At 43.0% G+C, this 22,887-nt stretch overlaps 1 protein-coding gene and 1 long non-coding RNA gene across 8 annotated transcripts in view; one reads left to right on the forward strand and one right to left on the reverse strand.

Moving 5' to 3' along the window:
• Positions 1–16,062, reverse strand: part of GPR19 (G protein-coupled receptor 19) — a 48,594-nt gene extending 32,532 nt beyond the window's left edge. For 5 of the 7 annotated variants that reach the window (XM_003313500.7, XM_063785458.1, XM_054664089.2 and 2 more), the window contains exons 1-2: positions 2,382–2,550; positions 1,776–1,828 (exon numbers count right to left, since the gene is read on the reverse strand). The gene's annotated coding sequence lies outside the window, so the exon portion shown is untranslated. Of the gene's footprint in view, positions 1–1,775; positions 3,052–15,602 lie in introns of those variants that run through there. The other 2 variants (XM_016922989.4, XM_063785457.1) reach the window with 2 other exon arrangements.
• Positions 2,583–21,456, forward strand: LOC134807462 (uncharacterized). Its single transcript, XR_010147981.1, has 3 exons — positions 2,583–4,224; positions 6,330–6,420; positions 20,837–21,456. It is a non-coding gene; the product is annotated as an uncharacterized LOC134807462 (long non-coding RNA).
• Positions 21,457–22,887: the final 1,431 nt, after the last annotated feature.

Raw genomic sequence — 22,887 nt, forward strand, 5'->3', positions numbered from 1 at the left:
TCTGCCTGTCTCAAGCTCTAAACTTAATTCCTCCAAACGTGTTTTCCAAAACGGAGTCTTGCTCTATCACCTAGGCTGGAGTGCAGTGGCACGATCTCGGCTGACTCCTGGGTTTAAGCAATTCTCCTGCCTCAGCCTCCGGAGTAGTTGGGATTACAAGCGCGTGCCACCACACCCAGCTAATTTTTGTATTTTTAGTAGAGATGGGGTTTCACCATGTTGGCCAGGCTGGTCTCAAGCTCCTGACCTCGTGATCCCCCCGCCTCGGCCTCCCAAAGTGCTGGGATTACAGGCGTGAGCCACCGTGCCTGGCCCTAGAGGGAACTCTTAAAGCAGTGGCTCTCAACCTTTGTTGCAAAATGGAGGGTTTTAAGAGAGTACTGATGTCTGGGCTCCACTCGCAGAGATTCTGATTTAATTGGTATAGGGAAAAGCCAGGGCATTAGGATTTTTTTAAGCTCCCAAGGTGATTCTAATGTGTGGGCATGGTAGAGTATCTGTCTTTTTTTTTTTTTTTTTTTTTTTTTTTTTTTTTTGAGACGGAGTCTCGCTCTGTCGCCCAGGCTGGAGTGCAGTGGCGTGATCTCGGTTCACTGCAAGCTCTGCCTCCCGGGTTCACGCCATTCTCCTGCCTCAGCCTCTGAAGTAGCTGGGTCTACAGGTGCCCACCACCACGCCCGGCTAATTTTTTGTATTTTTTTTTTAGTAGAGACGGGGTTTCACCGTATTTGCCAGGATGGTCTCGATCTCCTGACCTTGTGATCCGACCGCCTCAGCCTCCCAAAGTGCTGAGATTACAGGCGTGAGCTACCGAGCCCGGCCCGGTAGAGTACCTGTCTTAAAGCTCCCTAAATGCAGACGGACCTACGATGCATAGAGCATCCACAATTCAACTGGTAGGTGGCATGTACTTTACACTAAGTTCTATGCTACCTCATTTTGTCATTACAATAATCCTATGGCACAGGCACTATTATCCTTATTTTATAAATAGAGAAACTGAGATTCAGACAGGACACACAGAGTGATTGGCAGACCCTAAAGTCAAAGCCCAGGTCTGATTCCCAATTGTACACACTTTATATGACATCATATCGAGATGTCATGCCTCTCAGAGCTGGATGATCCCACTCCCTAAAACAAGACACCCAGGCTTCAACCCTGAAATCCTATTCCATTGCCTCCATGGATTTTTCCTGCAGCATTTTCCTATGCACTTCACACATACAGCGCAGCTGCCAGGATATACTTTAGGCTGTCAAAATGAAATGAAGTCATTTTCTTGGTAAGTGATTACCATGCTTGGCTCTTTACTGAAGTACTTCCATTCTATATATTCACACTGGGATCCTTCTCCATCACTGCTAGCTTCAATCCTGTGGCTTTCCATATTTAGTTTTTCTTACAGATGAAGTGATACTCTTTACCTATCAGCCATTCCTTTGTTGGAGTAAAATTACGTATTCCATCAGCATTCTTCTGCCTTGTACTCCAGATAGTATACAAATAATCAAATTATAGTAGCTAAGTGGCATAGAATTGCTGCCGATATCAAGATGGACTCTAATATCTAGTGAACTGGGAGGCTAAAGGCTAGAAGTATGTACTTCTGTAAGGTGTCAGTGACACATCTGAGTAATGTGGTAGCTAAATGCCACCATTTCATTCCATGAAATCCACATTTCATTCTGGCTAAAGGGTAAAGCTGGTGAGAGGTGGGAGGGGCCAGGAGGCTCCATCGGAAGGAGGCAGACACTTCAGGTGTTGGGTGGTACCTTTAAGATGTTGCGGGGCCAAATCCAATGCCGGTGCAGGTGTCCCATATATCCTGAGAGGCAAAAAGAGGTCAGATTGGTCAGATCCCTCGAGACAGTTCCCAAATTCCTGACTTCTGTTACCGCGACTGTTCTTCCCAATTCCACCTCGGCCTGTGTTCAGGACTGTGGCTTTTAGAATCTTCCTCATTCCATTCCATTAGGGGCGTCCCGATTTCCACCTTATATACACCATGTACTAAATGCATGCCATTTCTGCCTGTTTACAAACATGCATAAGTTCACACTCTTTTAAGAAAAATGTCCTCTACTGTCAACTTCTTTCTAGTCTGGCCTCCCAAGTAGGCTACAGAGCTACTGCCTTCATTTATCTCTCAAATCTTCCCATCTTCTCCTTCCCACTGTATTACCTTAGCTCACACTCACATCCTCTTGGTCACCAGCCAAAAAATAAATAAAACTCCTTTGTCCCTTCAGATTTCTCTCTTATTCTACAACCTCATTAATCGGCTCTCCCGCTCCCACTCCTTTACTACTTCAGTCGCTGAAACCTCCCCTCACAGAGTTCACGGCCAATATAAAAACGGAAAGAAGGGATGACCATACGAGCTTGTGGACTTTTGCCTGCAAAATCTCATAGAATGTGGTGTTGTGTACGTGAATCCATCAGATCAACGCGACGGACACTCCCCAAGGGCCAAATCGGACCGCCTCTCACTAGGCGGAAAGTTTTGAAACTTTTGCGCGCTGAAAATGATGAGCCAGACGCATGCGCAAACGTGCACTCCCGGGGTGGCGCTTCTCCTCAGGCAGATCTCGCGTGGTTTGGTGATGGCCGGCTAGTATGAAGGTTTTCCGCGGCGTTGAGATCTCACCCGCCCTTTTTTTTTTTTTTTTTTTTTTTTTTTTTTTTTTTTTTGGCTGCCCCAGTGGATTAGGATTAGTGCTGCAGTCAAATGAAAAAGGTCAAGACAAAAAATTAGGCTAATATAACTAGCCGACAGGCTAGCGGCATATCTCTGGGGCCGAGGAATTCCACGAAGAAGATCTCTGCGAGGCCCAGAAGGCCGCACAACTACTTCTTCAGAAACAAAATTTTTTTAAAAAGTAAAAATAGAGGAAGTCAGCCAGTTTATCACCTTGGAACCAGCGTTTTGTTTGGCTTTTCCGCTTTTCACTCTACGAAAAAGCCCATTTGCGGCTACCCAGGTTACCGTCCTGTTGCCATTGCGCCTGCGCGGCGGTTTGTTTACCAGTCCAGGCGAAGCGCTGTGTCGCGGTTCTCGCCGCCCCGAGCGCCTTGGTTTGCTCCCTTGACGTGTAATTCGTAATGGAAGTCATGTTTTCATTTGGGAACACGGATCGGAGGTTTAAAACTGGACAGTTTAAGTGTCAACTTGAGACCAAAGAAAATAATGGTAGGGAAAACACTGGACACTCAGAAATCGGTGCCGCGTCAGAGCTGTCACGGAAGATGTTTCTAATGAACCTGAGGAAAACAATAGCACCACCCTAACCAGAACTAAAAAGTGGCAAGCAGCCACAGTTAATGAAACTCATAGGTGGCATTTAGTTACTTATTTAGAATGTAGGCCTAGTTATGGTAAAAATGCAAATAAGACCAAACCTAAGGTCATCTTGCTCGAGCAAACCTCAAGCAAAACCTACATGATTTAAGACTGACTCTTGAAGCGAAGTAAAAAAAAAAAAAAAAAAAAAAAAAAAAAAGCAGCCATGCAAAATTTGAAACTTAGAGACGACTCTAGAAGCATTAACCCAAGAAAGCACAAGCCAACAAACACATTTTTGAAATGGTTTGAAGAGCTCTTCAAAGTCAGTTTCAGGTGGCTTAGAAGAGGATGTTGCTTATAAAATGAGATCTGATGGAAACTTGTTTTACAGATATGACTGGATTCGTTTGAAAACAAAAAAAAAAGGCAGGCAAAGTGACTTTTTAAAAAGTATTTTTATGGAAGGATTTCTAATGATACATTTTAATGTGCTCAAAAAACAACCTTAAATAACTGGTAGATTCAGCCAAACCTGGATCATTATTATCTTAGAGTTGGATAAGAGCATAAATGTTAACAATTTGGCAATTTTATTGGACTCTGTTATGTTTTTGAATGGTGAATTTGAAGACTTCAACTTGTAACAAGAAATTTTCTAAAAGGAAAGTGGGATTTTCAAGAGATATGAAATTAAGCAGAGAATATGTATGGACATGTGAGCAGATGGAACCAAATTTTGAAAGCTTTGCATGTGTCCAGCATCGGTCACAGAAAATCCTTTTATCTCAAGAAACTAGCCTCTGGATTTTCTCATGTTCAATATGATAAAACTCAGTAAATCCAGCAGCTTGAATACCTTTTAACACAAATTTGTACCAAAATGGGAAGTAACTTTAAAATTCCGCTCCATTATCTAGAGGTACTCTGACTTGGTTAAGGTAAGGTGAAAATCGGTTTTCCAAGCCGGTATTGAACTGGCATTTTCATCATGAAGAAAAAAAAAATGCAGATAAAGTGAATGGGTATCTTGTTCACTTTAATGATTAAGACTAACTCAGAAAGCTGGCTTACTTTGTCAAGGCAAACAACCAGTATTAAACAAACTGAATACTCTCATTGCACATAATGAGAAGGCTTGAATGAAAATTAAGTATGGGAGTGGAAAAGCTGATAAAGAACAGTGACTTCTTTGAGACTCCTAGTTCATTTACATGTGATGAAAATTATAGTGTAAGAATAGTAAGTTGTCAAATAAAACATTTTTCTTCACTGAAAAAAAAATCTTTGGTGAGTAATAGAAACTGACTGATGGATTGGTAATTTAGTCTGCCCTGTGACTCAGAAAATATACTTACCAAAATTTCCACTGTCAGTAGCTGAAAAAGTTAATCATGCCATTTCTTTAGCCAGTATTCTGGGCATACTCCCCTGTGATTACTCTGATACTGTAAAGTAATGAAAAAACTGATGCCATCTGTATCCACATATTTATGTGAATCTGAGTTCTCGAATTATTGTGACCCCAGGACAAATGAAAGAAATTGCCAAATAATGAATCTGATATGCATCCCCAATTATTCAAACTTGGTTAAAGCAACACAATTTAACCTTATTAACTGAATGATAGGACATTTTTTTCATGATCGATAACTTAAAGCATTTTTTTTTTCTCAAGACGGTCTTGCTCTGTCACCCAGTCTAGAGTGCCATGGCTCGATCTCGGCTCACTGTGACCTCCACCTCCCGGGTTCAAGCGATTCTCTTGCCTCAGCCTCCCGAGTAGCTGGGATTACAGGTGCGTGCCACCACGCCCGGCTAATTTTTTGTATTTTTAGTACAGATGGGGTTTCACCATGTTGGCCAGGCTAGTCTCAAATTCCTGACCTCGTGATCCGCCAGCTTTGGCCTCCCAAAGTGCTGGGATTACAGGCATGAGCCACTGTGCCCAGCCCATTTTATATAGCATTCTACAGTCACTCCTAACTAATACATAGGGAACAGTTTGGGAGATAGGGAATAGGGAAGATGAAAAATTTGGTTTATCACAGTCAGTGTGAGCATTGAAATTAGCTTAATCTCCAGGGAAAAGAAAGAATGAACTTGGCCAGGCACAGTGGCTCACGCCTGTAATCTCAGCACTTTGGGAGGTTGCAGTGGGTGGATCATGATGTCAGGAGTTCGAGACCAGCCTGGCCAACATGGTGAAACCCTGTCTCCACTAAAAATACAAAAAATTAGCCGGGCGTGGTGGTGCACACCTGTAATCCCAGCTACTCGGGAGGCTGAGGCAGGAGAATCACTTGAACCTGGGAGGTGGAGGTTGCAGTGAGCTGAGATCGTGCCACAGCACTCCAGCCTGGGCAACAGAGCAAGACTCCGTCTCAAGAAAAAAAAATTGAAAACATACATATTAGGGCCAAATTGCAGGGTTTGTGCATGAATCCCTAATGATAAGCCAAATAAATTTTGCTTACTTTTAAGCTCTGCACTCAGGTCTTAAGTATTGGGGGTAATTCAGTACTCTTGTCATACCTAAAGAAAGGATGTTTCTGCTGGCACAGGCCCATGCCTATAGTCCCAGCTACCCAGGAGGCTGTGACAGGAATATCCCTTGAGCCCAAGAGTTCAAGTCCAGCCTGGACAATATAGCAAGATCCCATCACTAAAACAGTGTTTCAATCAGAGGGAAGAGAATCTTCAGCACGAGAGGGGAAAAGGGAGAAAGAAGGGCAAATTTGGTTTGTGACTGGTCAAATAATGCCCACTGAGGACAGGAAGCAGATGCACTCTACTTCCTGCTAGGGAACTCTGCCCTTGCCTCCATCTACTGGCATGTTTGCGTGGCTGACTTCATTCCATTTACATCTCTGATAAGGAGAGATACCTTTATGGTCTGTTATCTTCAATGTGTTAAAGAGTCTATTATCATAGTCACAAGATAGCTGCCGCAGTTCCAAACATCATGTTCTCACATGAAATGTTTCAAATAGAAAAGAGAGTATAAGCCAAAAAAAGCTTTCTTTCTTTTTTTTTTTTTGTAAAGATGGGGTCTCCTCATGTTGCTCCTGCTGGTCTTGAACACCTGGCCTCAAGCGATCCTCCCACATCGGCTTTCCAAAGTGCTGAGATTACAGGTATGAGCCACTGCACCTGGCCAAAAGCTTTCTCCTTGAGGCCTCTCTCTTCTTTTTTTTCTCTCTCTCTCTCTTTCTTTCTCTCTCTCTCTCTCTCTGTCCCTTTATTTTTTATTTTTTATTTTTTTTGAGACAGAGTCTCACTCTGTTGCCCAGGTTGGAGTGCAATGGCATGATTATGGCTCAATGCAGCCTTGACTTCTTGGGCCCAAGTGATTCTTCCACCTCAGCCTCCCAAGAAGCTGGAACCACAGGCATGCACCACCACACCTGGCTATTTGTTGTTGTTGTTGTTTTGTTAGACTCTCTCATAAGGGCAAAAAATGTTTCCCATATGATGTTGCAGACTTCCCTTTATTTCTTACTGCCCAGAACTATGTCATATGACTACCTTTAGCTTCAAGGGAGGCTTAGGGAAGTATGTACAGAGAAAACAAGCATGTTTTTTTAATGGTGCACTAAAAATAACAGGACTTGTGGGAAATATAGGGTTAGAAGCAGGTCACTCAAAACCTTTGCAACTTTGTTAGTTGAGGGCTATAAAAATTACTATGCTAATAAAAAATACACAATTAAATTCCCTCTGACACTTGTACTCAATATCACAGTCATCCTTTAGGGTCATGCTGCCCAATACAGTAGTAACTAGCCATCTGTGTTTATTGAACACTTAGATGTGATAGTCCAAATTGAGAAGGGCTGTTAAGTATAAAATATACACATAAGATTTTAAGAATTTAGTATAAAAAATAATGTAAAAATCTCAATAAATTTTATATTGATTACATGTTGAAATGTCACTTCAACATTTCTTTTTACTTTTACTTTTTAAAAATGTGGCTCCCAGAAAACCTAAATTGTCAAATGTTTCTGTTGGACAGTGCTGCTTTAGTTTCTTGAATCCTGGGGCACATGATTCTTCCTTGGATGTATATGCCCTTGAGGGTATTAATTCCAATTAAGAGCAGTTTCATCAAAATTAAAAATCCGATCGAGGATTTTGTCTTTTTTATCAATCAGTTTTCCCCCAATGGGGTAAAATGGTTTTGCACCTTCATTTACACTTTGCAGTTTACCACAGAACTTAATGTTGTAAAAAACTCTTGAAGCCACCAGACAAGCTTCTGTTTGCACCAAAGGAAGGCATTCTTACAGAATTTTCTGCTTTTTTTCTTAACATCTTTATATGTCGCTAAGGTTTTCTCTTTAATTGTGAGAACCTTGTCCCTGCTTGCCCCAAAATGTTAGTGTGCTGGGAAAAATAATGAATGAAGCAATGTAATTTCTGAATTATATTAGCATTATCTCCCCATTTGTTGCTTGCCCATTAGCTAATAATGACTATATCTGGCATATAAAGCTTTTATTGTGGGAGATAGGACTGCCAGTAGACAAAAGGGAGAGAAAATCCTAATCCTATAATTTCAAAGAGTTGGTACCCAATTATGGGATATTTTGGACAGTGTCCTTTCTATTCACCAAGTTAACATTTAGTTAATCGCCCCATTTGATTTACTCAATTACCCCTTTCTCCCAGCTGAAATCCATTGAGTTCTAAAGAACCATTTCAAAGGCCAGGCCAGGTGGCTCATGCCTGTAATTCCAGCACTGTGGGAGGCCAAGGCAGGAGGATTGCTTGACTCCAGGAGTTTGAGAGCAGCCTGAGCAACATGGCGAAATCCTGGCTCTACAAAATACGAAAACTTTAGCTGGGTGTGGTGGTGCGTGCCTGTCGTCCTAGCTGCTTGGGAGCCTGAGGTGGCAGAATTGCTTGAGCCTGAAGAGGTCATGGCATAATCATGGCACTGCACTCCAGCCTGGTGACAGAGTGAGACCCTGTCTCAAAAAAAAAAAAAAAAAAAGAATGGACAAAGGCTGTCTCTTCAGTAAATCTTTTCCTGATCTCTCCTATAAGCATTTTGCTTGCATCATCTTTTTATAGAACACATATTTGGCCTTATGTTTATGTTATTGTCTGATTTTTATATGTAGAATAATATTTTTAATTTGCATATGTAGAATAAAGCTCCTCCCACTGAAGACAGTGATTGTATTTTATTCACTTTTCAAAATTCCTCTGATGACTAGCCTTATGGTTTGTACAAATTAGGCACAACTAAATATTTGTTGAATTTAATTGTGCTGTATCCTAAAATAATAGAATACTAATAGAATAGAATAAATAATATAATATTTCTAAAATATTAATAGAATCTTATTCTATTAGGAATAGAATAACAGACTAGATAGAATATTTCTAAAATTCTAAATACAAGTTGGTATTTGACTCACATCTCTAGTGCTTTAAAAAAGTGCAACAGAATACTCTATAAAATAGTGTTACAAAGTCAGGCTAAACATGTTAGAGTATGTACTGGTGGGTTTTTAAAAAAATTAGTTTCAGTAATTATGATTAAATCCATGGTAAATATAGACCTGTGATAAATCTAGATCCTTACGGTGATGACTCATTTTAAAAGACCCTGGTTTTCCGGATCTCCATTCTCCTTTTACTCAGTGCCTTCTCGTTTTTTTTCTCTATTTTAAACCAGTTTTCATTATTTCTCTGCTTTGATAATCACTCAAAACAAACCAGTAAGGGATGTTCAACTTAAATCTAAAACATCATAGTCACATTTAAAGTCCTGAGAACGCAGCATTCCTGTTAAATAATGGTCATAATGAACTTATTAATCCTGGCCCTCTAATTACACTATTCTACACCCCAGTGATAAAGGTGTTAAAAAATGATGATTTAATTTTGTTCTGGTCTTTTTACTTGGATGTACCGTATACTGACATGAATCTCATCATGACTGATAAACTGAACTTGGATAGAAGAGCTGTTAGGATGACTTAAGTGCAAAAGAGAATCTACCGTTTAGGCAATCAGTATACAGTTTCCTTAAATTTTCTATAATTTATTTCCTTTTTTTGTATGATGTTCCAGCTTTTCCCACAGAGCTAGGAGCCCCACAAAAATAGAGACTTTGTCTTATTTGTTTCTGGTGCTTGTTTGTCTCTGTAACTCTAGCACTCAGCACAATGCCTGACACATTGTAGGTAATAAAGGATACATATTAAGTGAATGAAGTACACCTGGGGTCAAGTATCACATGTTCCAAATGAGCTTGGCTGAGGTTAGATTACACTTATATTGGACGTGGAAAGGATCTATTATCTAATTTCAACTTGCCTCTATGTCTGTGGCATTGGTGGTTGGGTAAGGTCTATTGATTGTGAGGCACAGTCTCACTTTTTACCACAAGTAATATATGGAGTATGCGTGAGTGCGTGTTCATGTGTGTAACAGGAATCTTAGCCATAGGACATGAAAAGCCAAACTATGGGACCTTGAAAGGTTCGCAGGTAAATGGTAATCAAAGATTCCCAAGGTCTGTGAATTCTAGACATCTTTGCCATAGAAGCCTATGGCCCCTCGCTCTAGCACATAGTGATTCTGCTGGTCCCTACATGTCTTCTCAATGCACCTGTCTGTTTTCTTCTTACTGTACTTCGTAGTTCTTACTGTACTTCCTAGTTCTAGTTCTTGGCTTAGCTAATAACCATTTTCTTTCTTTTGGGTAGAGCAGTCTGTACCAGGCCCCATCATAAACCATAGTGCTGAGTTAGGAGCCCAAGCCAGTGGCTTGGAGGTGGAGTACTTTTCTCTTGGAAGGGGCTATAGACTGTATAAGTTGCATGACTGCCATGTCTAGGATTCCTAATACCGTGCACTGGGAGCCATCTCTGGGATCTTCACTAGAACCAGGTGTACTTGCCAATCATATCTACTGGGTGCTAATTACCTACTTTGCGGTTATTTTGTTTAGAGCATTAGATTAGCTTCATTGGAGGATACAAAAAAGATTAAAGACTAAATAGATTTATATCTGAAGTCAAAGTGAGTAAGTCATAGAGACAGTGTATGTGTTGGTGTGTATGTGGCGGGGGAAGCACTTTCTGAAAGAGCTATGTGTAGTGGAAAAGAATCAAGTTTAGGTTGTTATCTTGACTTTGCAACCAATCGTGTGTGACTATAGAGAAGTCACCTTTGATCTTTTGTTCTACTTCACTTGTTAAGGGTTGTAATACTTAACTTGACTGTATAGACAACTGTTAAAACGCTATCATAAGGCCAGGCGCTGTGGCTCACACCTGTAATCCCAGCACTTTGGGAGGCTGAGATGGGCGGATCACTTGTGGTCAGGAGTTTGAGGCCAGCCTGGCCAACATTGTGAAACCCTGCCTCTACTAAAAATATAAAAGCTAGCTGGGTGTGGTAGTACAGGTCTGTAATCCCAGCTACTCAGGAGGCTGAGGCAGTAGAATCGCTTGAACCCAAGAGGCAGAGGTTACAGTGAGCCGAGATCGTGCCACTGCACTCCAGCCTGGGCAACAGAGCGAGACTCTGTCTCAGAAAAATAAAAACAAAAAATACTATCATAAAATAATTGTTAAATTCAGATTATTGTGTGAGTAGTGTATGAAAATGATATAAAAATGTTGAATAGGTAGAATCTATGCAAATTTAGAGTTCAATTAAATTTGGTGGGGATTAAAATTCTTGTGTATGCATTTAGAAAAGCAGATTATAAATACAGTTGTGGTTTGGAATAGTTGCAGGATTAGGGCTGACAGTTCTGGCCTTGTGCTGCCCTCCTGTGCTGTTTAAACAGCACAGCAGGTCAATTACATTCCTGCTTCATGAATGTTCCGAATTGGGGGAGGGTAGTCTATCTCATTACTAACCCTCTTCTGTCCTCCTGTGGCCACAGAGCGCCTAACTATTTTGGATGTTTCTGTTTCTTCAGTAAAGGAAGGGAAGGAAAACTACTTGGAAACATTCTAGGTCAAACAATCTTATCCTGAGTTATGGAAAAAGGCAACTAATTGCAAATTGCATTTGACATTGGAGATATAATTGATACACCAATATAGAAGATCCTGAGCACATTATCGAGGTTTGGAGAAAAACACCATCATTACAGCATTGGGAAAGGCTTTTTGTCAAGAATAAATAGAAATGCATCTTTTTTTTTTTTTTTTGAGACGGAGTCTTGCTCTCTAACCCAGGCTGGAGTGCAGTGGTGCGATCTTGGCCCATGCCTGTAATCCCAGCTACTCGGGAGGTTGAGGCAGGAGAATCACTTGAACTTGGGAGGCGGAGGTTACAGTGAGCTGAGATCGTGCTATTGCACTCCAGCCTGGTCAACAAGAGCGAAACTCCATCTCAAAAAAAAAAAAAAAAATTGCTGAGAATTTATAATAAAGCCATACACTGTTTATCTGGTTAATAAGATAGTCTATTATGGTGGGAACAGAAGATGCTGTTCTACAGTGATTTTCTAAGCAGAACATTTGCCAGTTGAAATGAGAGACTCACAAGCAAAGCTAATTATTTGCTAATTCTCTTAGCATATCCTGCAAAAATGGTTACTTTTAAAGATAAGGTCATTTGTCGGCATGGCAATTTTTTTTTTTTGAGACAGGATCTCGCTCTGTTGCCCAGGCTGAAAAGTGCAGTGGCATGTTTACAGCTCACTGCAGCCTTGAACTCCTGAGTTCAAGAGATCCTCTCACCTCAGCCTCCCCAGTAGCTGGGACTACAGGCACACACCACCACACACCCAGCTGATTTTTGTGTTTTTTGTAGACACAGGGTTTCACTATGATGCGCAGGCTGGTCTTGAACTCCTGGGCTCAAGTGATTCTTCAGCCTCCACCTCCCAAATTGCTGGGATTAGAAACATGAGCCACCAAGCCTGGCCAGTATGATAATTTTTTGATGACAGTTAAGAAAAGATATTGAAGGAAACAGTGTAAAACCAGGCAATGAAAGAGTGGAGAAAGGCAGTCAATATATGTCACCATTTTAATATGCTTGCTTCCCCGTCAGCCAGCCCTCACCCCTGGCCACAGCCTGGCCTGTTGCCAGACTGGTTTCCTGATCAGAACCCATCTACCCTCTGCTTAGACTAGGAGTGTGTGTGCATAATTTATTCATGTGGGTATACAGCATGCATAACATGACTTTCTCTTTTTAACTCACACCAGTCAGGCTTTCACATCTTTACCAAGACTACTCTTATCAAGTCATCAGTGAACTTGATGGCCAAATGCAATGGTCAGTTTTCAGTGTTTATCTTACTTGACCTATCAGCGGCATTGGAATCATTTGATCATGCTTTCCTCCTTGGAACACTCTCTTTACTTGATCCCTGGGTCACCTCTCTCTTGGCTCTCCTCCACTCTACTAAGGGCTTTTTCCCTATCTCCTTTATCTAGATACTTCTCATCTTGATTTCTAAAAGTTGTAGTACCCTAAGGCTAACTGCCTAGCTCTTTTCTATGTCTAAACCCACTCCCTTGGTGTTCTTATCTAGTCTCATAGCTTTAATATCATCTGAATGCCAAACATTTCCAAATGTGTATCTCCAGCACAGACCCTTCTGCCCTGAATTCCAAACTCACATATCCATCTGCTTACTCGACATCTCCATTTGGATGTCTATGGACATCTCAAACTTAACATGACCCAAACAAAATCTGTTCATCTCTCAATCAACCCTATCTCAGCAACTGGTCATACCTTTCTTCAGTTGCTTGGAGTCATCATGAACTCTTTCTCACACACACAGACCATTTCCGAATCTTCAGCAAATCCCATTGGCTATATCTTCAAAAAACACACTATCAACTCTCTACCCTTCTTTTCATGTACACTGCTACCACCCTGGTCTGAGGCCCATGACCTCTTACCTGGATTAGTGTATAGTCTACTATAATACATGGTCTCCCTACTTCTCTCTTGCCTCTTTGAAATACTTCTTACTCAGCAAAGTGACAAAAGTTACCCGAAGTCAGGTAAAAAAACTCTATGCTCAAGGATGATGCACTTCAATTGGCATAAAATCCAGCCTTTACCATGGCTTATAAAGTTTACATGATTGGGGTCTCTACTTCCTTCTTCTCTGACTTCATCTCCTACTCCCCAGCCCCCACTCACCATGTTTCCAACTTACTAGTTCCCTTATTGTCCCTCAACTATCCCAGGCACATTCCTACCTCAGAGCCTCTGGATTTGCTATTTCCTGTGCCTGCAACACAAAATTACATGGTCCATGCTCTCATTCCATTCAGGATTCTACTCAAATATCACTTTATTGAAAAGTCCTTCCTTGTTCATACAGCATCTGCCTTCATTACCCTCTGTACTCTTAATTAGTTGATTTGTCGTGTTAGCACTTACAGCAACATGACATATTATGCTTATTTATTTGTCCATTGTCTGTCTTCCACACTTGAGTGTAAGTTCTGTTTCATGACAGCAGGGACTTTGGCTATCTTTGTTCTCTGCTGTGTCCTCAGAGAGTCTGGCATCTGGTGAGGGTTCATTAAAAATTTAATGAATGAAGAAATGAACAAATATTAATGTGGATAATTATTCAGAGAGTTGGTCAAGAACAGCAAGTGGGTAGGTTCCAGTTTTGTTTTACATGGAAGTTTGTATAAACTGAAGACTAAGATCAGAATCAGGGAACATGTTCTCCTTTATGTCTTCTCAATGTAAAAAATAGAATGTAGTTGAATGTGGTGGATTGGTAATAAATATGTTTATTGTTCCAAATTCCATATTTTATTTATTTATTTTTTTAGGGACAGGGTCTCGCTCTGTCGCCCAGGCTGGAGTGCAGTGGTGCCATCATAGCTCACTGCGGGGTCAAACTCCTGGCCTCAAGTGATCCTCCCACCTTGGCCTCTCAAAGTGCTGGCGTTACAGGCATGAGTCACTGCACCGAGCCCAAATTCTGTATTTTAGTCGTAGAAGTTGTCCACTTATGTTTTAACCATGGAAATTAAATTATGTGTGTGATCATGAATCCAAATTTTGCTATTTAATTCCTATTCTTTTTTTTTTTTTTTTTGAGATATGGCCTAGCTCTGTCGCCCAGGCTGGAGTGCAGTGGCATGATCACAGCTCACTACAGCCTCAACCTCCCTGGCTCAAGCGATACTCCCACCTCAGCCTCCTGAGCAGCTGAGACTCCAAGCATGTGCCACCATGCCCAGCTAATTTTTAAATTTTTTGTAGAGATGGGGTCTCGCTATTTGCCCAGGCTGGTCTCAAACTTCTGGGCTCAAACCATCCTCCCACCTCGGCCTATTTCCTATCCTTATGGTCCTGGCAATGCTGGTAAACTTGCATTAGTTCATTACATTTTACTTGGAAATGAAAATTTTCATCTAAGTAAAATGCCTGATGCATTTTTTTCTTTAAATTCTGACCCCACTAGATTAGTTTTAAACCCTTCTTGAATCTAATTTTTTCAAAGATGCCATTTTTCCAGGCATTTGAATCCCATTTTCCCCAGAGCCTTTGTTTTGTGAATAGTGCATTCTAAGTAAATTAAACCAATGAAGCCTTAGTGATATAATTGCAAACCTATCCAGTCACTGCATCTTCTACAATGGATTCTGGACTCAGCTTAAGTAGGACTAATAAGTACACTAGTCCTAGTGCCTTCTCTGCTCTCTTTTGCGGCTTTGGAACACTCAGTTCTCTATTTCAGAGCTTCATCTGCAAGAGTGGATAATAGCATTTGCCTCACAATTGTGGTCTTATGAGGATCAAATGTGATGACACCAGGGAACCTGCTTTAAAGTATTTAAAGTGGCTGGGCACGGTGGCTCACGCCTGTAATCCCAGCACTTTGGGAAGCCAAGGCTGGTGGATCACGAGGTTAGGAGTTCAAGACCAGCCTGGCCAAGATGGTGAAACCCCATCTCTACTAAGAATACAAAAATTAGCTGGGCGTGGTGGCACACACCTGTAATCCCAGCTACTTGGGAGACTGAGGCAGAGAACTGCTTGAACCCAGGAGAGGGAGAAGTTGCAGTGAGCCGAGATCACGCCACTGCACTCCAGACTGGGTGACAGAGCAAGACTCCGTCTAAAAAAAAAAAAAAAAAATTAAAGTATTGTGTTAATTAGGGATGACTTGGGTTCAACCAACAGAAACTCATAACAAGCTAGCTTGGAGCAAAGGGGGGGAAATTACTTTATAAACACAGTGCTATAGAACGTAAATGTAGGGAGTAGTACCTCATGAACTAATAGAACGTAAATGTAGGGAGTAGCACCTCATGAGCTAATAGAACATAAATATAGGGAGTAGTACCTCATGAGCTTCAGGATCCGGAAACTGAAGAGTCTTTGGTTGCTCGGGGCTGTCTGTCTTCCTAAAACTATGTGGTCTCTCTTCTCTGCCCCCTTTGCACATTTTTTTCTTTCTTCTGACACTCTGCAGACAGACATTATCTGCATCTTCATCACACATGGGCTGAAGATAGTGTCCTTTTGTTTTTGAGACAGGGTCTCACTCTGTTGCCCAAGCTGGAGTGCAGTGGCATGAACAGGGCTCACTGCAGCTTCGATCTCCTAGGCTCAAGGGATCCTCCGCCTCCACCTGTCGTGTAGCTGGGATCACAGGCACATGCCACCACACCTGGTTAACTTTTTTAATTTTTTGTAGAGACGGATCTTACTTTGTTGCCCAGGCTGGTCTTGAACTCTAGGATCAAGCAGTCCTCCCACCTCAACCTCCCAAAGTGTTGGGATTATGGGCATGAGCCACCATACCCCACTGAAGACAGTGTTCTTAAAAGGGTACTTTCAATCTCACGTCTACATTACCTCATTAGTCTCTGCCTTACAATTTACTAATTGAAGTTTCTCAGACTTGATTCCAAATTTTCAGGAGAAAAAATTTGGCTAGCCAAGTTTAGGTCAAACAACCACCTCCTCTCCCCTTGTCTGATCAACTCCGGTAATGGGAACAGGGTTTCATAATCTGCTGTCCCCCCAGCAGAGGTTATGGGAACAGAGTCTGAGAAGGGAGTACAGGACAACAGAGAAACAATGAGTGTTGCACACCTCAAGTGTGATGTGAAAGAATTAAGAATACCACATGCAGCCAGGTGCGGTGGCTCACACCTGTAATCCCAGCAACTGGGGAGGCCGAGGTGGGTGGATCACCTGAGGTCAGGAGTTCGAGACCAGCCTGGCTAACATGGTGAAACCTCGTTTCTACTAAAAATACAAAAAATTAGCTGGGCCTGGTGGCGCACACCTCTAATCCCAGCTACTTGGGAGGCTGAGGCAGGAGAATCGTTTGAACCTGGGAGGTGGAGGTTGCAGTAAGCCAAGATCGTGCCATTACACTCCAGCTTGGGCAACAAGAGTGGAACTCCATCTCCGAAAAAAAAAAAAAAAAAAATACCACATGCATCCTTATTCCTGTACCCGTGTAATTGTTAATCTACTCAGGATCCAACCTGGCCATATGATTAATGGCACATTTGTAAATATGGATAGGTGTCAGATAGCCCCACCAATTATAACATCCCTTCACATTTTGTGTCAGATGCTTGTCTCCAGTATTGTCTCTTTTGCCCTCTTTTTATTTTCGTTACAGACAGAGTCTCCCTCTGTTGCCCAGGCTGGAGTGCAGTGGTACACTATAACATTGAACTCCTGTGCTCAAATGGTCCTTCTGTCTCAGCCCCCCAAGTAGCTGGGACTACAAGTGCACAACACTGTGCCCAGCTGTTTTTTAAAAAAATTTTTTGTAGAGACAGGGTCTTGCTATGTAGACCAGGCTGGTCTTGAATTCCTGGCCTCAAGTAATCCTCCTGACTCAACCTACCAAAGTGAGGGGATTACAAACATGAGCCACTGTGCCTGGCCTTCTGTAGCCCTCTTAAGGGACGTACCTTTTCATTCTTTCTTTTCCCTGGGGATTAAGTTAATTTCAATGCTCATACTGGCCATTGAGTGATAAACCAAATTCTTCACCTTCCCTATTCCCTATCTCCCAAACTGTTCCATATGCATTAGTTAGGAGTGACTGTAAAATGCTATAAAAAATGGGCCGGTGTGGTAGCTCATGCCTGTAATCCCAGCACTTTGGGAGGCTCAGGCAGGCAGATGAGGATATTGAGACCATCCTGGCCAACATGGTGAAACCTCGTTTCTACTGAACATACAAACATTAGCTGGGTGTGGTGGCACGTGCCTGCAATCCCAGCTACTCGGGAGGCTGAGGCAGGAGAATTACTTGAACCTGGGAGGTGGAGGTTGCAGTGAGCTGAGATCACGCCATTGCACTCCAGCCTGGCGACAGAATGAGACTCCATCAAAAAAAAAAAAAAGACCCCAAAATGAAAACTTATTTCTTCTCCCAAATCAGGTCAGGGACCCAAGTTGAAGGTGGCTCTGTCATCTTCAACATGTGGCTTCCAAGGTTGCTCTAGTATTCACCTTTCCAGCCCATGAGAAAGGGGAAAGAGAGTGGCGGATTCTGAGGGGGTCACATGACAGGTTCTATGCACTAGGCCTGGAAGACACATACCACCTTTGCTTACATTCTATTGGAAAATACTTCATCATAAAGCCACACCTAATTGCAAAGGAGACAGGGGAATTTCATGTTGCTGGGCAGTTGTATGCTCAGTTATAATTCTGCTACTGGGAAAGAAGGCAACAATGGATTTTGATGGACTGGATCCATCAGTCGCTTGAGAGACTGAGGCAGGAGGATAACTTGAGCCCAAGAGTTCAAGGTTATAGTCTCTCCTACATTCTCCTTTACTGTTACCTCTCTTAGTTAATGGCATTATTCTCTCAAATACCCAAGCTTGAGTCCTTAAATTCGTCCTCCCTTTCTCCATCTCTCTCAATCCTCTTATATGTTCCAGCTACCTAAGTGACCACCCTGCATTTGTTCCTTGCTTTCCATTTCCTCTATAGCATGACTTAAATCCATTGTATCTGTTGATTGAATAACTCATCATCCTCCAAAATTACCTCCGTGTCAGTCTCTCCAGGCTCATCACACCCATCCTTTACTCTGCCGTCAGACACTACTTCCAAACACAAAGATCTGCTTGTCCAAGACAGCCTGGGCCCATTAACAGGCACCTCCCCACTCACAGTCAAGGCTGGAAGCACCATATAAAAAGCATCTGCAGCTACACCTTTGCGGCTCAGGAGATTATGGCAGACTGCCTCCTGCTTTCTCTGCCAAGCCCTGTCCTCCTGGGCTCAGGGTTCTCTGTCTCACACTTGAACTCTGCCCATCTCCCCACATCCCACTGGATGAACACCACAGTGGGACTGTCTGCCCAGCTCTTCATTTAGCCCTGTCCCTAGACACTGTCTGTCATATCACCCTCAGCCCCATCTTCGGCAGATCACCCCATCTCACAAATCCAAACTCCAGAGCTCCAACCCAGGCCCAGGGCCCAGGCTTGCTTTTGTTCAGGAGACAAGTTTGGACACTGATCATTCTCTTCACTAAAAGCTCCATCAGTTCGCAGTACTTACTGAGCAACAGATTTTTTAGCATGCCATCCATGGCCAACCACTGTCTGATCCCATCCCCACTTACCACCCCTACCAATTCATCCTTATAATCATCTTGACATTTTCTTATTCTTCAAGATCTGACTCATATATCACTTCTTCCATGAGGCCTTCCTCTTTCTCCTTGCTTTGTACTTCATAGCATCATGTTTTTCTATGTATTGCTTTCTACCTCTAGTTTATTTATTTGAGACAATGTCTTGCTCTGTCACCCAGGTTGGAGTGCAATGGCATGATCATAGCTCACTGCAGCCTCGACCTGGGCTCAAGTGATCCTCCCACCTCTGCTTTCTGAGTTGCTGGGGCTACAGGTGCAGGCCACCACGCCTGGTTCCAACCTCTAGTTTTTGTGCACATGGTATATACTCCCCACAGGCAAGGACTGTGACAAATATCTCTTCACTTCCCACATTGCTGAGAATAATGCCTTGGACAATACCTTACACATGGTATTGATCACTGCTTAAAACCTCCTAATGCCCCAATGGCTTTCCATATCACCAGGCCAATAATAAAAGCCCTACCTATGCCTACCTGGTCCTATCTGATCTGATGCGCTTTTTTTTTTTTTTTTTTTTTTAAGACAGAGTCTCACTCTGTCTCTCCTGGGCTGGAGTGCAGTGGCACGATCTTGGCTCACTATAACCTCCGCCTCCCAGGTTCAAGCAATTCTCCTGCCTCAGCCTTCCGACTAGCTGGGATCACAGGCGTGTACCACCATGTCCGGCTAATTTTTGTATTATTAGTAGAGACAGGGTTTCACCATGTTGGCCAGGCTGGTCTTGAACTCCTGACCTCAAGTGATCCACCCACCTTGGCCTTCCAAAGTGCTAGGATTATAGGCGTGAGCACCGTGCCCAGCCCTGATGCTCCTGTTACCACTCCCCACTTGCTCCGCCCTATCCACTATGGGCCCCCCTGCTGTTCCTTGAACACATTAGGCAAGATCCCATCTCAGAGACACTTCATTTGCTCTTTCTCCAGATAGCTGTATGGCTGCTCTCTCATGTCTTCAGGGCTTCTCTCAAAGGCCACCTTTTTTGTGTGTGTGAGATGGAGTCTCACTCTGTCGTCCAGGCTGGTGTGCAGTGGCAAGATCTTGGCTCACTGCAACCTCCGCCTCCTGTGTTCAAGTCATTATCCTGCCTCAGCCTCCTGAGTAGCTGGGATTACAGGCCTGCACTACCATGCCCAGCTAATGTTTGTATTTGTAGTAGAGATGAGTTTCATCATGTTGGCCAGGCTGGTCTTGAACTCCTGACATCAAGTGATCCACCTGCCTCTGCCTCCCAAAGTGCTGGGATTACAGGTGTGAGCCACCGTGCCTGGCCTCAAAGGCCACTTTCTCCATGAGGCCTTCCCTGACCACTTATTCACATTGTGATCCTCGAAACACTCCCTTTTCCCTCTCCGCTTATTGTTTCTCCATAGCATTTTTCACCTCCTTACATAGTATGTACTTCTTTCATGTGCTGTGTTCATTTTCTGTCTCCTCTCCCCTTTTTGGAATGTCAGCATCATTCTAGTTTAAATCTGTTTGTTTACTTCTGTGTTCCCAGAGCCTAAGGATAATGTCTGGCATAGAGGAGGCACTCAATAAATATTTGTTGAAAGAAAGAAGGAATAAGCAAATTAATAGAAGGTGCTCCGTAAATATTTGTGAAATTGAATTAAAAGTGTCAGAAGGAGATGACTGTGAAATTCCCAAAGTCTAAAAATATGTGAGCTTAGAAGAATGGTGGAGTTGAGTGCTGCCTCATTATAAACATCCTCGAGGAAGGACTGAAACTGTGTGCTTGCGGTGGGAGGGGCAGCTGGGCAAGGAACCGTGAACCTTCGCAGAAACATTTGGGGCTGCAGAACTCGGGTGAGAGCGCTGCATCTGGGAGCTGGCGACGCTGGCGGCTTGCTCATTCACCCCATCTGAACACTTGTCTATGACACAGGTGTTTTCTCTTAAGTTATTTTGGTCTTTGCCTCTCTCCTCAGGTTGTGAAGATTACAGAAATCTGGGATGGCTTATGGGACGCTTCTCAGCCCTAAGTAGGAAAACAGCAGTGAAAATGGCAACCAAAACATCATGCAGGACTGGGGGTTTTGGGGAAACAGCTCACTTTAGAGCAGTGCAGTGTAGAGCCTTCCGTCTTCTACCAGGGTCCACCTTTAACACTGTTTATCTGAAAATTTCCCCCCTGGCTTACTCGCTTGCAGCTGCCCACTTTGCAGGAGGATGGCGCTCTGATCTCTACGCTCCCTGTTCCTTCAGGGACTCCATAGTATTTTTTTCCACGCTTCGTCGCTACTACAGCAGACGCCTGCGTTCTCATTATTTGCTGTACAGATCTCCGGTGCCTTGACTGTAAACAAAACACTTTAGATCATTGTGAGGTCGATGTAAGCACAGCCTTTCTGCTGGCAGCCAGACTTCTTAAGGTGGCGTGACTGTGACTTGCTTACTTTTCGAGATCAACAACAACAAAGCGACAAAATGGTGCTCCTACATATTAGTTGAAAGATTCAGCATGTGAAAGGGATCGAAGTGTTTATTTTCCACTTCCATATAAGACATGAATTCCATGAGTAAAATCAAACTTCTGTGGCAAGGTGAACTACTCTAGAATGTCTCCATTTAAACACATGTGGTAGTTTGGGTGTTTATGCATATGGATAGATGCACATATATAGAGTTCCTGTGTTGTTAGTAATTGTTTTAAAATTTGGACAATTATCTAATTTCTAGGGTAAGGTATAAATTATGGTAGGGAGGCCTACCCTAATTTTCCTGTCCCTTTTCCCCCAGTCTGCAGTCCAATAAATTGACAGCCTTAAAAGTAGAAAAACTAAAGAGGATGAGACCTCTTGCTTGATCCTAGGTGAATTCTTTTCTGTCAGTTAGGTAGGAAGTCCTGACTTGAAAACTAGTTCTGGGCACTGCCCCCTTTACTGTTCTCTGGGTATCAACCCCTGTCCTTCAATTTTAGTTGAACTAGTGGATGGTGATACCACAGGCTCAAGACAGCTGCATTTAAATATCAGTGACCACAGGCCACATCAAGGAAACATCTGCAGGCAACCCAGGGCCTGGGAAGGAGCCATTTTCAGTCACTTGTAAGACAGCAGGACCTGCAGACTACAGCACAATCAAACTCAGACAAAACCCTGAACCAGTGAGAACCATTAGGAAGGAAAGGAACAGAAAATGAACCAACCTGAGTGTTAGGAGACTTGCATCTAGTCCTGCCTCCGGTACCAACCGAATGCATGTCCCTGGACAGGAAACCTCTCTGAGTCTCGATTTCCTCCGTGGTAAAAAGGAGAGGGTTAAACCACAGGGTCCCGAGGGTCCCTTCCAGCTGTCACATTCTGGAGCGTATGAGATGAGGTAGGCACACAAAGTGGACAAGATGTGGCTAAGAAAACAAGCTACACATCAAGCTCATCTGTAGCATAGGTGCTTAAGAAAACTTTGCTGCTGTGTAATATTAGAACGGAAGGTTGGTTTCCAGTAAAATGCATTAACTTTGGCTCAAACCAAGATGATGGGTACCGGGCATGGGGGTGGGGAGGCAGTTGAAGATCCACTGAGCTTTGTCTCAGGGCAGCCCTGCTCATCGTCCTACTTTATCTTCCACCACGGTGCTCAAGCCCACACTGAGAGAGAAATTTCCAGCTGCAAAAGGGAGAAGAGAAACGCTGGAATACTAGTATCGGATGTTAGGACATGGTTGTGGTGTTTTAAAAATCATTTCATCATCTGGAGTTTGACCCCGAGGGGAGTATTTTCACCCTTCAGCCCTCTGAAAGCATTCACTAGCATCTGAATATTGTTCTGAGTTTGTTGGAGCAGTGAAGTCTGGTGAGAGAGAAGGGTGGAGGAAGGAAGGAGCTGTTGTATTTGGCGGCTGGACTCAGGTAGAGGAAACTGCTACAATCCCGGGAAAGAACAGAAAAGTAGAAAGGGACGAGTTCCCACACGCAGCCAATGTCCATGGCCTTAACTGTGCTTGGGAAGGAAGATCCTGGGCCAGGGGTGTACCCTT

This window comes from Pan troglodytes, chromosome 10 (assembly GCF_028858775.2).
Source record: "Pan troglodytes isolate AG18354 chromosome 10, NHGRI_mPanTro3-v2.0_pri, whole genome shotgun sequence".
Taxonomy (NCBI): domain Eukaryota; kingdom Metazoa; phylum Chordata; class Mammalia; order Primates; family Hominidae; genus Pan; species Pan troglodytes.